This window comes from Salmo salar, chromosome 03 (assembly GCF_965601325.2).
Source record: "Salmo salar chromosome 03, fSalSal1, whole genome shotgun sequence".
In the NCBI taxonomy this organism is placed as follows: domain Eukaryota; kingdom Metazoa; phylum Chordata; class Actinopteri; order Salmoniformes; family Salmonidae; genus Salmo; species Salmo salar.
Genome location: NC_138293.1, coordinates 96,585,911 through 96,598,627, shown reverse-complemented (window position 1 = coordinate 96,598,627; position 12,717 = coordinate 96,585,911). Strand labels below are relative to the sequence as shown.

The window sequence follows — 12,717 nt, the reverse complement described above, 5'->3', positions numbered from 1 at the left end:
TTTGTAATATGACATTCATCTCTACACAACATAACCATTATCAAACAGCTGGTAATATCGTTTGTTGTTTCTAATTCTGAAATAAATATTGCAGATATTTTTTATACAACTTCTTTTGAAATATTTTACGTTTGAAATAAATAATTAGCACTTTTTAATCATAAAAACATGCCTTCCATTTCTCCTATTTAGTGAAAAATGCTTGCCTACATATAGCTCGAAAGGACCCTTATAAATGCTATGTCAGAGCAAAGCCTACACAAGAATCCTCCTCAGTTGAACCAAAATGTAACTTTAAAAACTATTATAGACAGATTTGTTTCAAGAAGTAGCATCTCCTCCCATACATTCAACCTAACAACACGAATTATTACAGCAGTAATATTTAGCCAGAGTACAGGCTACCACTTCAGGCTGAGAATTTAGTTTCACTCTATTTCTCAGGCGGACACCCCCAGGCGACATCATAATCCCATGCCCCCAGAACAGCGCGGTAGGCAAGGGGGCAGTGCCCACTGCCAGCTAAGGGATCCAGAAGTCAGCAGCAAAAATGCCAATCATATCAAAGCGCTAAGAACCTGTGCACTACTACTCTATTTCCCCATCTCTCTCCCCCTCTCTGTGTCTCGCTGTCTCTCTCTCCCCCTCTCTCTACCTCCCCATCTCTCTCCCCCTCTCTGTGTCTCGCTGTCTCTCTCCCCCTCTCTCTATCTCCCCATCGCTGTGTCTCGCTGTCTCTCTCTCCCCCTCTCTCTACCTCCCCATCTCTCTCTCCCCCTCTCTGTGTCTCGCTGTCTCTCTCTCCCCCTCTCTGTGTCTCGCTGTCTCTCTCTCCCCCTCTCTCTATCTCCCCATCTCTCTCTCCCCCTCTCTGTGTCTCGCTGTCTCTCTCTCCCCCTCTCTCTATCTCCCCATCTCTCTCTCCCCCTCTCTGTGTCTCGCTGTCTCTCTCTCCCCCTCTCTCTATCTCCCCATCACTCTCCCCCTCTCTGTGTCTCGCTGTCTCTCTCTCCCCCTCTCTCTATCTCCCCATCTCTCTCCCCCTCTCTGTGTCTCGCTGTCTCTCTTTCCCCCTCTCTGTGTCTCGCTGTCTCTCTCTCTGTGTGTCTCGCTGTCTCTCTCTCTCGCTCTCTCTCTCTTTCTCTCTCTCTCTCTGTGTCTCGCTGTCTCTCTCTCTCTCTCTCCCCCTCTCTGTGTCTCGCTGTCTCTCTCTCCCCCTCTCTGTGTCTCTCTCTCTTTCCCTCTCTCTCTCTCGCTCTCTCTCTCTCTCTCTGTGTCTCGCTGTCTCTCACTCCCCCTCTCTGTGTCTCGCTGTCTCTCTCTCTCTCTCTCTCTCTCTGTGTCTCGCTGTCTCTCCCTCTCTCTCTCTCTGTGTCTCGCTGTCTCTCTCTCTCTCTCTCTCTCTCTCTCTCTCTCTCTCTCTCTGTGTCTCGCTGTCTCTCTCTCCCCCTCTCTGTGTCTCGCTGTCTCTCTCTCTCTGTGTGTCTCGCTGTCTCTCCCTCTCTCTCTCTCTCTGTCTCGCTGTCGCTCTCTCGGCATTAAGCAAATATAACACAATAAACCAGGCATTGCGTAAAACAGATGTGTCGTCAGTGAAACACTGTGACCTTTAGATCTGAGAATAAATAACTTTTAGTGAAGCTAAATGTTATTACAACATAATCTAGAAGTTGTTGCAATGCACGTAGCTACTCAAAATAAAACATACAAAGCCCATAACCACCACCGATAAAACGTACTGTAAAACTACCATTATCGTCATTAGGATATCATTTTCAAACTGCACCATTACAAATTACGGGTAGTAGGGTAGTTTAGTGGGCTAGCCTACCTTTGGCAGCATCGATCTCCTTTCGCTAGTGGGATATCCTACCTTTGGCAGTATCGACCTCCTTTCGCTGTTCCCTATCTCAGTTTCACCACTGGTCATCTTCTGAGGAACCGCTGGAAAACGGACTATATCCTGCCGAACGAGCTGCGCTAATCCAACTTTCAAAGAAATAGAGAATGCAAAAAAACGGTCAAGTCTTCTAGAACCGACAGTAAGGACTACAGAGTTTGACGCTGATCTTTGATGTACTTCTAGTCTCAGAACTCGATTCGGAGGAGCGGAGGAGAAATCGACCGGCGCGCGTTTGGGTGCAATGAGAGGAGAGCCACACAGTCAATGCGCGCCGGTCAGTTTTGCACCGGTGTGACGTCAAACAGAAGGGGCCCCCGACTCTGTAGCTGCTTGTGGGACTATCATCGCTCTCTTATCTTATTAGCCACCAAAGATGATAAAGAGAGAAACGATGCGCACAGGTATGTCCATCATATGCCGTTTTAATGATTGTACGATTTTACTTGGAGTCGCCAAACAAAACATGTTGCAAAATATGTTATCCTACTACAGGTGTAGGATCTTAATTTGAGCCAGTTTGCTACAGCAGGAAAATAATCCTGCAGCAACAGAAAATGTAAATTATTATATGGATTATAAATAATGGACATTTAGGGATTGATAGGCCTACATTTTTCATTAGGGAAAATCAAGTCTGTAATTTCCACTTGGAAATGTAAAACTAGAGTAGCCTTTTTAAACCACAAATACACTACAGGTTTTACATTTCTTGCATTGCTTTTAAAAGTTATCCTGCAACAGGGTGATCAAATTAAGATCCTACATCTGTATGTATAAGTGTAGGACAGTGCTCTCCAACCCTAACCTGATTCAGTTTATCAACCAGCTAATTATTAGAATCAGGTGTGCTAGATTAGGGTTGGAGTGAAAACCTACAGGAGGGTGGCTCTCCAAGAACAGGGTTGGAGTTATAACCTACAGGAGGGTAGCTTTCTCCAGGAACAGAGTTGGAGTGAAAACCTACAGGAGGGTAGCTCTCCAAGAACAGGGTTGGAGTGAAAACCTACAGGAGTGTAGCTCTCCAAGAACAGGGTTGGAGTGAAAACCTACAGGAGGGTAGCTCTCCAAGAACAGGGTTGGAGTTAAAACCTACAGGAGGGTTGCTCTTTCCAAGAACAGGGTTGGAGTGAAAACCTACAGGAGGGTAGCTCTCCAAGAACAGGGTTGGAGTGAAAACCTACAGGAGGGTAGCTCTCCAAGAACAGGGTTGGAGTTAAAACCTACAGGAGGGTAGCTCTCTCCAGGAACAGAGTTGGAGTGAAAACCTACAGGAGGGTAGCTCTCCAGGAACAGGGTTGGAGTTAAAATCTACAGGAGGGTAGCTCTCCAAGAACATGGTTGGAGTTAAAATCTACAGGAGGGTAGCTCTCTCCAAGAACAGGGTTGGAGTTAAAACCTACAGGAGGGTAGCTCTCCAGGAACAGAGTTGGAGTGAAAACCTACAGGAGGGTAGCTCTCCAAGAACAGGGTTGGAGTGAAAACCTACAGGAGGGTAGCTCTCCAAGAACAGGGTTGGAGTTAAAACCTACAGGAGGGTAGCTCTCCAAGAACAGGGTTGGAGTTAAAACCTACAGGAGGGTAGCTCTCTCCAAGAACAGGGTTGGAGTGAAAACCTACAGGAGGGTAGCTCTCCAAGAACAGGGTTGGAGTGGAAACCTACAGGACTGTAGCTCTCCAAGAACAGGGTTGGAGTTAAAACCTACAGGAGGGTAGCTCTCCAAGAACATGGTTGGAGTGAAAACCTACAGGAGGGTAGCTCTCCAGGAACAGGGTTGGAGTTAAAATCTATAGGAGGGTAGCTCTCCAAGAACATGGTTGGAGTTAAAATCTACAGGAGGGTAGCTCTCCAGTAACAGGGTTGTAGAGCCCTGGTGTTGGCTAATTTCACACAGACACATGTTAGTTGCACCTTAATTGGGGAGAACAGGCTCGTGTTAATGAATGGAGGAGATTGAGTGGAATGGTATCCAACGCATGGTTTCCATGGTTTCCAGGTGTTTGGTGCCATTCCATTTGCTCTGTTCCAGACATTATTATAAGCCGTTCTCCCCTCAGCAGCCTCCTGTGACACAGGTTGGAAAGTGTAACTTAGAGCAGTAACTTCTACTGACGACAAGTGTAAAAAATAACAGAATGAATGAATGAATGTTATTTTGGTGTCAAATTGTTGGCAACCCATCCCTTAAGGGAATAATTGACACACAAAGAAATATTAAAGTGATTCACAGTGATAATTCACAGTGATATTTTACCATGATAATTCAGTGATAATTCAATGATAATTCACAGTGATATTTCAATGATAATTCAAAGATAATTCACAGTGATAATTCGCAATGATAATTCACAGTGATAATTCACAGTGATAATTCAAAGTGATAATTCACAGTGATAATTCTTCCGGTGTTCTGTGCAGTGCGCACCGCATAGAGAACGAAACATAACTAAATATTATCAGGCAAAGTTATCCAAGCATTGATAATAACCCTGGAGCAGTAATAATAACCCTGGAAGAGTAATAATAACCCAGGTGTAGTAATAATAACCCTAATAACCCAGAAACATTCATAATAACCCTGGGACAGTAATAATATCCATGGCACAGTAATTACATTTACATTACATTTAAGTCATTTAGCAGACGCTCTTATCCAGAGCGACTTACAAATTGGTGGATTCACCTTATGATATCCAGTGGAACAACCACTTTACAATAGTGCATCTAAATCTTTTAAGGGGGGGGGGGGGATTACTTTATCCTATCCTAGGTATTCCTTAAAGAGGTGGGGTTTTAGGTGTAGAGGTGGGGTTTCAGGTGTAATAAGAACCCTGGAGCATTAATAATAACCCTGGAGCAGTAATAATAACCCTGGAGCAGTAAGAATAACCCTGGAGCAGTAAGAATAACCCTGGGATTTTAATAATAACCATGGAACAGTGATAATAACCATGGAGCATTAATAATAACCCTGAGCATTAATAATAACCCTGGAAAAGTAATAATAACCATGTAACAATGATAATAACCCTGTAACAGTAATAATAACCCTGGGGCATTAATAATAACCCTGGAGCGGTAATAATAACCATGGGCATTAATATAACCCTGGATAAGTAATAATAACCCTGGAACAGTAATAATAACCCTGGAGCAGTAATAATAACCCTGGAGCAGTAAGAATAACCCTGGAGCAGTAAGAATAACCCTGGGATTTTAATAATAACCATGGAACAGTGATAATAACCATGGAGCATTAATAATAACCCTGAGCATTAATAATAACCCTGGAAAAGTAATAATAACCATGTAACAATGATAATAACCCTGTAACAGTAATAATAACCCTGGGGCATTAATAATAACCCCGGAGCGGTAATAATAACCATGGGCATTAATATAACCCTGGATAAGTAATAATAACCCTGGAACAGTAATAATAACCCTGGAGCAGTAATGATAACCCTGAAGCAGTAATTCTTTAATATTTTATTTATAATTTTACCAGGTTTATTATTTTCCCAGGTAAGTTGACTGAGAACACGTTCTCATTTACAGCAACGACCTGGGGAATAGTTACAGGGGAGAGGAGGAGGATGAATGAGCCAATTGTAAACTGGGGATTATTAGGTGACCGTGATGGTTTTGAGGGCCAGATTGGGAATTTAGCCAGGACACCGGAGTTAACACCTCTACTCTTACGATAAGTGCCATGGGATCTTTAATGACCTCAGATAGTCAGGACACCCGTTTAACGTCCCATCCGAAAGACGGCACCCTACACAGGACAGTGTCCCCAATCACTGCCCTGGGGCATTGGGGCATTTTTTAGACCAGAGGAAAGAGTGCCTCCTACTGGCCCTCCAACACCACTTCCAGCAGCATCTGGTCTCCCATCCAGGGACTGACCAGGACCAACCCTATATCAGTAATAATAACCCTGAAGCAGTAATAATAACCCTGAAGCATGAATAATAACCCTGGAACATGAATAATAACCCTATAACGGTAATAATAACCCTGAAGCATTAATAATAACCCTGGAGCATTAATATTAACCCTATATCATTAATAATAACCCTGGAGCAGTAATAATAACCCTGGAGCAGTAATAATAACCCTGGAGCATTAATAATAACCCTGGGGCATTAACAATAACCCTATATCATTAATAATAACCCTGGAGCAGTAATAATAACCCTGAAGCATTAATATTAACCCCATATCATTAATAATAACCCTGGAGCAGTAATAATAACCCTGGAGCAGTAATAATAACCCTGAAGCATTAATATTAACCCTATGTCATTAATAATAACCCTGGAGCAGTAATAATAACCCTGGAGCATTACTATTAACCCTATATCATTAATAATAACCCTGAAGCATTAATAATAACCCTGGGGCATTAACAATAACCCTGGAACATTATAATAACTCTGAAGCATTAATAATAACCCTGGAGCAGTAATAATAAACATGGGACATTAATAATAACCCTGGAACATGACTTTTTAAAATGATTTATTATTTTTATTGAACCTTTATATAACTAGGCAAGTCATTTAAGAACAGATTCTTATTTACAATGATGGCCTAGGAACAGTGGGTTAACTGCCTTGTTCAGGGGCAGAACGACAGATTTTTACCTTGTCAGCTATGGGATTCGATCTAGCAACGTTTGAGTTATTAGCCCAACACTCTAACCACTAGGCTACCTGGAGTAGTAATAATAACCCTGGAACAGTAATAATAACCCTGGAAAATGAATAATAACCCTAGAGCAGTAAAATAAATACACAAAGATAAATAAATAAACATGAGGAGGCAGCTTATGGTAGATAAATTACACTCAGTGCTCTGGCAACAGCTCTGGTGGACATTCCTGCAGTCAGCATGCCAATTACACGCTCCCTCAAAACTTGAGACATTTGTGGCATTGTGTTGTGTGACAAAACTGCACATTTTAGAGTGGCCTTTTATTGTCCCCAGCACAAGGTGTACCAGTGTAAGGATCATGGTGTTTAATCAGCTTCTTGATATGCCACACCTGTCAAGTGGATGGATTATTTTGGCAAAGGAAAAATGCTCACCAACAGGGAGGTAAACACATTTGTGCACAACATTTTAGAGAAATAAGCTTTCTGTGCGTGTGTGTCACGTCCTGACCATAGTAAGCTGTTATTTTCTATGGTAGAGTAGGTCAGGGCGTGACAGGGGGGTTTTCTAGTTTAGTTTTTCTATGTTGTTATGTTCTAATTTTGTATTTCTATGTTGGGTTGTTCTAGTTTTGTATTTCTATGTTGGGCTGTGTTTGGAATGATCTCCAATTAGAGGCAGCTGGTCATCGTTGTCTCTAATTGGAGGTCATATTTAAGTTGGTGTTTGTGCCACCTGGGGTTGTGGGAGATTATCTTTGAGTCAGTGTATGTTTCACCACTGCGTCATGGTTTGTTGTTTTTGTCATTCAGTTTATTTATGTATTGCATAGTTTCACAGTGTAAATAAAATGTGGAACGATACACACGCTGCACTTTGGTCCGCTTCTCCTTTCGACAACCGTGACAGTATGGAACATTTCTGGGATCTTTTATTTCAGCTCATGAAACATGGGACCAACACTTTACATGTTGCGTTTATATTTTTGTTCAGTGTAAGTGCACTTTGCTTTGTGTCTGGAGCTAAATGTTTAATTTAATTATAGGTCAACCTTTTTGTTTTATTCCAGGCTTTATCAAAAAACTCAGCAAACGGAAATACACAATGGACAATTTTTTATTTTATTTTTTCTCCTCATGGCTCAGCCACATAATGCCAGGGTATATCTGGTGGTCTGTCTCCTCAGCTACATAATGCCAGGGTATATCTGGTGGTCTGTCTCCTCATCACTCAGCTACATAATGCCAGGGTATATCTGGTGGTCTGTCTCATCACTCAGCTACATAATGCCAGGGTATATCTGGTGGTCTGTCTCCTCATCACTCAGCTACATAATGCCAGGGTATATCTGGTGGTCTGTCTCCTCAGCTACATAATGCCAGGGTATATCTGGTGGTCTGTCTCCTCATCACTCAGCCACATAATGCCAGGGTATATCTGGTGGTCTGTCTCCTCACTCAGCTACATAATGCCAGGGTATATCTGGTGGTCTGTCTCCTCAGCTACATAATGCCAGGGTATATCTGGTGGTCTGTCTCCTCAGTCAGCTATATAATGCCAGGGTATATCTGGTGGTCTGTCTCATCACTCAGCTACATAATGCCAGGGTATATCTGGTGGTCTGTCTCATCACTCAGCTACATAATGCCAGGGTATATCTGGTGGTCTGTCTCCTCATCACTCAGCTACATAATGCCAGGGTATATCTGTTGGTCTGTCTCCTCAGCTACATAATGCCAGGGTATATCTGGTGGTCTGTCTCATCACTCAGCTACATAATGCCAGGGTATATCTGGTGGTCTGTCTCCTCAGCCACATAATGCCAGGGTATATCTGGTGGTCTGTCTCCTCAGCCACATAATGCCAGGGTATATCTGGTGGTCTGTCTCCTCAGCTACATAATGCCAGGGTATATCTGGTGGTCTATCTCCTCAGCCACACAATGCCAGGGTACATCTGGGGGTCTGTCTCCTCAGCTACATAATGCCAGGGTATATCTGGTGGTCTGTCTCCTCAGCCACACAATGCCAGGGTACATCTGGGGGTCTGTCTCCTCAGCTACATAATGCCAGGGTATATCTGGTGGTCTGTCTCCTCAGCTACATAATGCCAGGGTATATCTGGTGGTCTGTCTCCTCATCACTCAGCTACATAATGCCAGGGTATATCTGGTGGTCTGTCTCCTCAGCTACATAATGCCAGGGTATATCTGGTGGTCTGTCTCCTCATCACTCAGCTACATAATGCCCGGGTATATCTGGTGGTCTGTCTCCTCAGCTACATAATGCCAGGGTATATCTGGTGGTCTGTCTCCTCAGCTACATAATGCCAGGGTATATCTGGTGGTCTGTCTCCTCAGGCACATAATGCCAGGGTATATCTGGTGGTCTGTCTCCTCAGCCACATAATGCCAGGGTATATCTGGTGGTCTGTCTCCTCAGCTATATAATGCCAGGGTATATCTGGTGGTCTGTCTCCTCAGCTAGATAATGCCAGGTTATTTCTGGTGGTCTGTCTCATCACTCAGCTACATAATGCCAGGGTATATCTGGTGGTCTGTCTCATCACTCAGCAACATAATGCCAGGGTATATCTGGTGGTCTGTCTCCTCAGCTACATAATGCCAGGGTATATCTGGTGGTCTGTCTCATCATCACTCAGCTACATAATGCCAGGGTATATCTGGTGGTCTGTCTCATCACTCAGCTACATAATGCCAGGGTATATCTGGTGGTCTGTCTCATCACTCAGCTACATAATGCCAGGGTATATCTGGTGGTCTGTCTCATCACTCAGCTACATAATGCCAGGGTATATCTGGTGGTCTGTCTCCTCATCACTCAGCCACATAAAGCAAGGGTATATCTGGTGGTCTGTCTCCTCACTCAGCTACATAATGCCAGGGCTATATCTGGTGGTCTGTCTCCTCAGCTACATAATGCCAGGGTATATCTGGTGGTCTGTCTCCTCATCACTCAGCTACATAATGCCCGGGTATATCTGGTGGTCTGTCTCCTCAGCTACATAATGCCAGGGTATATCTGGTGGTCTGTCTCCTCAGCTACATAATGCCAGGGTATATCTGGTGGTCTGTCTCCTCAGGCACATAATGCCAGGGTATATCTGGTGGTCTGTCTCCTCAGCCACATAATGCCAGGGTATATCTGGTGGTCTGTCTCCTCAGCTATATAATGCCAGGGTATATCTGGTGGTCTGTCTCCTCAGCTAGATAATGCCAGGTTATTTCTGGTGGTCTGTCTCATCACTCAGCTACATAATGCCAGGGTATATCTGGTGGTCTGTCTCATCACTCAGCAACATAATGCCATGGTATATCTGGTGGTCTGTCTCCTCAGCTACATAATGCCAGGGTATATCTGGTGGTCTGTCTCATCATCACTCAGCTACATAATGCCAGGGTATATCTGGTGGTCTGTCTCATCACTCAGCTACATAATGCCAGGGTATATCTGGTGGTCTGTCTCATCACTCAGCTACATAATGCCAGGGTATATCTGGTGGTCTGTCTCATCACTCAGCTACATAATGCCAGGGTATATCTGGTGGTCTGTCTCATCACTCAGCTACATAATGCCAGGGTATATCTGGTGGTCTGTCTCCTCATCACTCAGCCACATAAAGCAAGGGTATATCTGGTGGTCTGTCTCCTCACTCAGCTACATAATGCCAGGGGAATATCTGGTGGTCTGTCTCATCACTCAGCTACATAATGCCAGGGTATATCTGGTGGTCTGTCTCCTCATCACTCAGCTACATAATGCCAGGGTATATCTGGTGGTCTGTCTCATCACTCAGCTACATAATGCCAGGGTATATCTGGTGGTCTATCTCATCACTCAGCTACATAATGCCAGGGTATATCTGGTGGTCTGTCTCATCACTCAGCTACATAATGCCAGGGTATATCTGGTGGTCTGTCTCATCACTCAGCTACATAAAGCCAGGGTATATCTGGTGGTATGTCTCCTCACTCAGCTACATAATGCCAGGGTATATCTGGTGGTCTGTCTCCTCAGCTACATAATGCCAGGGTATATCTGGTGGTCTGTCTCCTCAGTCAGCTACATAATGCCAGGGTATATCTGGTGGTCTGTCTCATCACTCAGCTACATAATGCCAGGGTATATCTGGTGGTCTGTCTCCTCAGTCAGCTACATAATGCCAGGGTATATCTGGTGGTCTGTCTCCTCATCACTCAGCTACATAATGCCAGGGTATATCTGGTGGTCTGTCTCATCACTCAGCTACATAATGCCAGGGTATATCTGGTGGTCTGTCTCCTCACTCAGCTACATAATGCCAGGGTATATCTGGTGGTCTGTCTCCTCAGCTACATAATGCCAGGGTATATCTGGTGGTCTGTCTCCTCAGTCAGCTACATAATGCCAGGGTATATCTGGTGGTCTATCTCATCACTCAGCTACATAATGCCAGGGTATATCTGGTGGTCTGTCTCCTCATCACTCAGCTACATAATGCCAGGGTATATCTGGTGGTCTGTCTCATCACTCAGCTACATAATGCCAGTGTATATCTGGTGGTATGTCTCCTCACTCAGCTACATAATGCCAGGGTATATCTGGTGGTCTGTCTCCTCAGGTACATAATGCCAGGGTATATCTGGTGGTCTGTCTCCTCAGTCAGCTACATAATGCCAGGGTATATCTGGTGGTCTGTCTCATCACTCAGCTACATAATGCCAGGGTATATCTGGTGGTCTGTCTCCTCAGTCAGCTACATAATGCCAGGGTATATCTGGTGGTCTGTCTCCTCATCACTCAGCTACATAATGCCAGGGTATATCTGGTGGTCTGTCTCCTCATCACTCAGCTACATAATGCCAGAGTATATCTGGTGGTCTGTCTCCTCATCACTCAGCTACATAATGCCAGGGTATATCTGGTGGTCTGTCTCATCACTCAGCTACATAATGCCAGGGTATATCTGGTGGTCTGTCTCCTCATCACTCAGCTACATAAAGCCAGGGTATATCTGGTGGTCTGTCTCATCACTCAGCTACATAATGCCAGGGTATATCTGGTGGTCTGTCCCCTCATGGCTCAGCTACATAATGCCAGGGTATATCTGGTGGTCTGTCTCCTCATGGCTCAGCTACATAATGCCAGGGTATATCTGGTGGTCTGTCTCTTCAGCTACATAATGCCAGGGTATATCTGGTGGTCTGTCTCCTCATGGCTCAGCTACATAATGCCAGGGTATATCTGGTGTTCTGTCTCCTCATCACTCAGACACATAATGCCAGGGTATATCTGGTGGTTTGTCTCCTCACTCAGCTACATAATGCCAGGGTATATCTGGTGGTCTGTCTCCTCAGCTACATAATGCCAGGGTATATCTGGTGGTCTGTCTCATCACTCAGCTACATAATGCCAAGGTATATCTGGTGGTCTGTCTCATCACTCAGCTACATAAATCCAGGGTATATCTGGTGGTCTGTCTCCTCATCACTCAGCTACATAATGCCAGGGTATATCTGGTGGTCTGTCTCATCACTCAGCTACATAATGCCAGGGTATATCTGGTGGTCTGTCTCCTCATCACTCAGCCACATAAAGCAAGGGTATATCTGGTGGTCTGTCTCCTCACTCAGCTACATAATGCCAGGGGTATATCTGGTGGTCTGTCTCCTCATCACTCAGCTACATAATGCCAGGGTATATCTGGTGGTCTGTCTCCTCAGCTACATAATGCCAGGGTATATCTGGTGGTCTGTCTCCTCATCACTCAGCTACATAATGCCCGGGTATATCTGGTGGTCTGTCTCCTCAGCTACATAATGCCAGGGTATATCTGGTGGTCTGTCTCCTCAGCTACATAATGCCAGGGTATATCTGGTGGTCTGTCTCCTCAGGCACATAATGCCAGGGTATATCTGGTGGTCTGTCTCCTCAGCCACATAATGCCAGGGTATATCTGGTGGTCTGTCTCCTCAGCTATATAATGCCAGGGTATATCTGGTGGTCTGTCTCCTCAGCTAGATAATGCCAGGTTATTTCTGGTGGTCTGTCTCATCACTCAGCTACATAATGCCAGGGTATATCTGGTGGTCTGTCTCATCACTCAGCAACATAATGCCATGGTATATCTGGTGGTCTGTCTCCTCAGCTACATAATG

General features: G+C 44.5%; 1 protein-coding gene across 2 annotated transcripts in view; it reads right to left on the bottom strand.

Moving 5' to 3' along the window:
- Positions 1-2,168, bottom strand: part of LOC106602019 (glucagon receptor) — a 252,163-nt gene extending 249,995 nt beyond the window's left edge. The window contains exon 1 of one of the 2 annotated variants that reach the window (XM_045715820.2): positions 1,832-2,168. The gene's annotated coding sequence lies outside the window, so the exon portion shown is untranslated. The remainder of the gene's footprint in view (positions 1-1,831) is intronic. The other variant, XM_045715819.2, reaches the window with a different exon arrangement.
- Between the last annotated feature and the right edge of the window lie 10,549 nt (positions 2,169-12,717).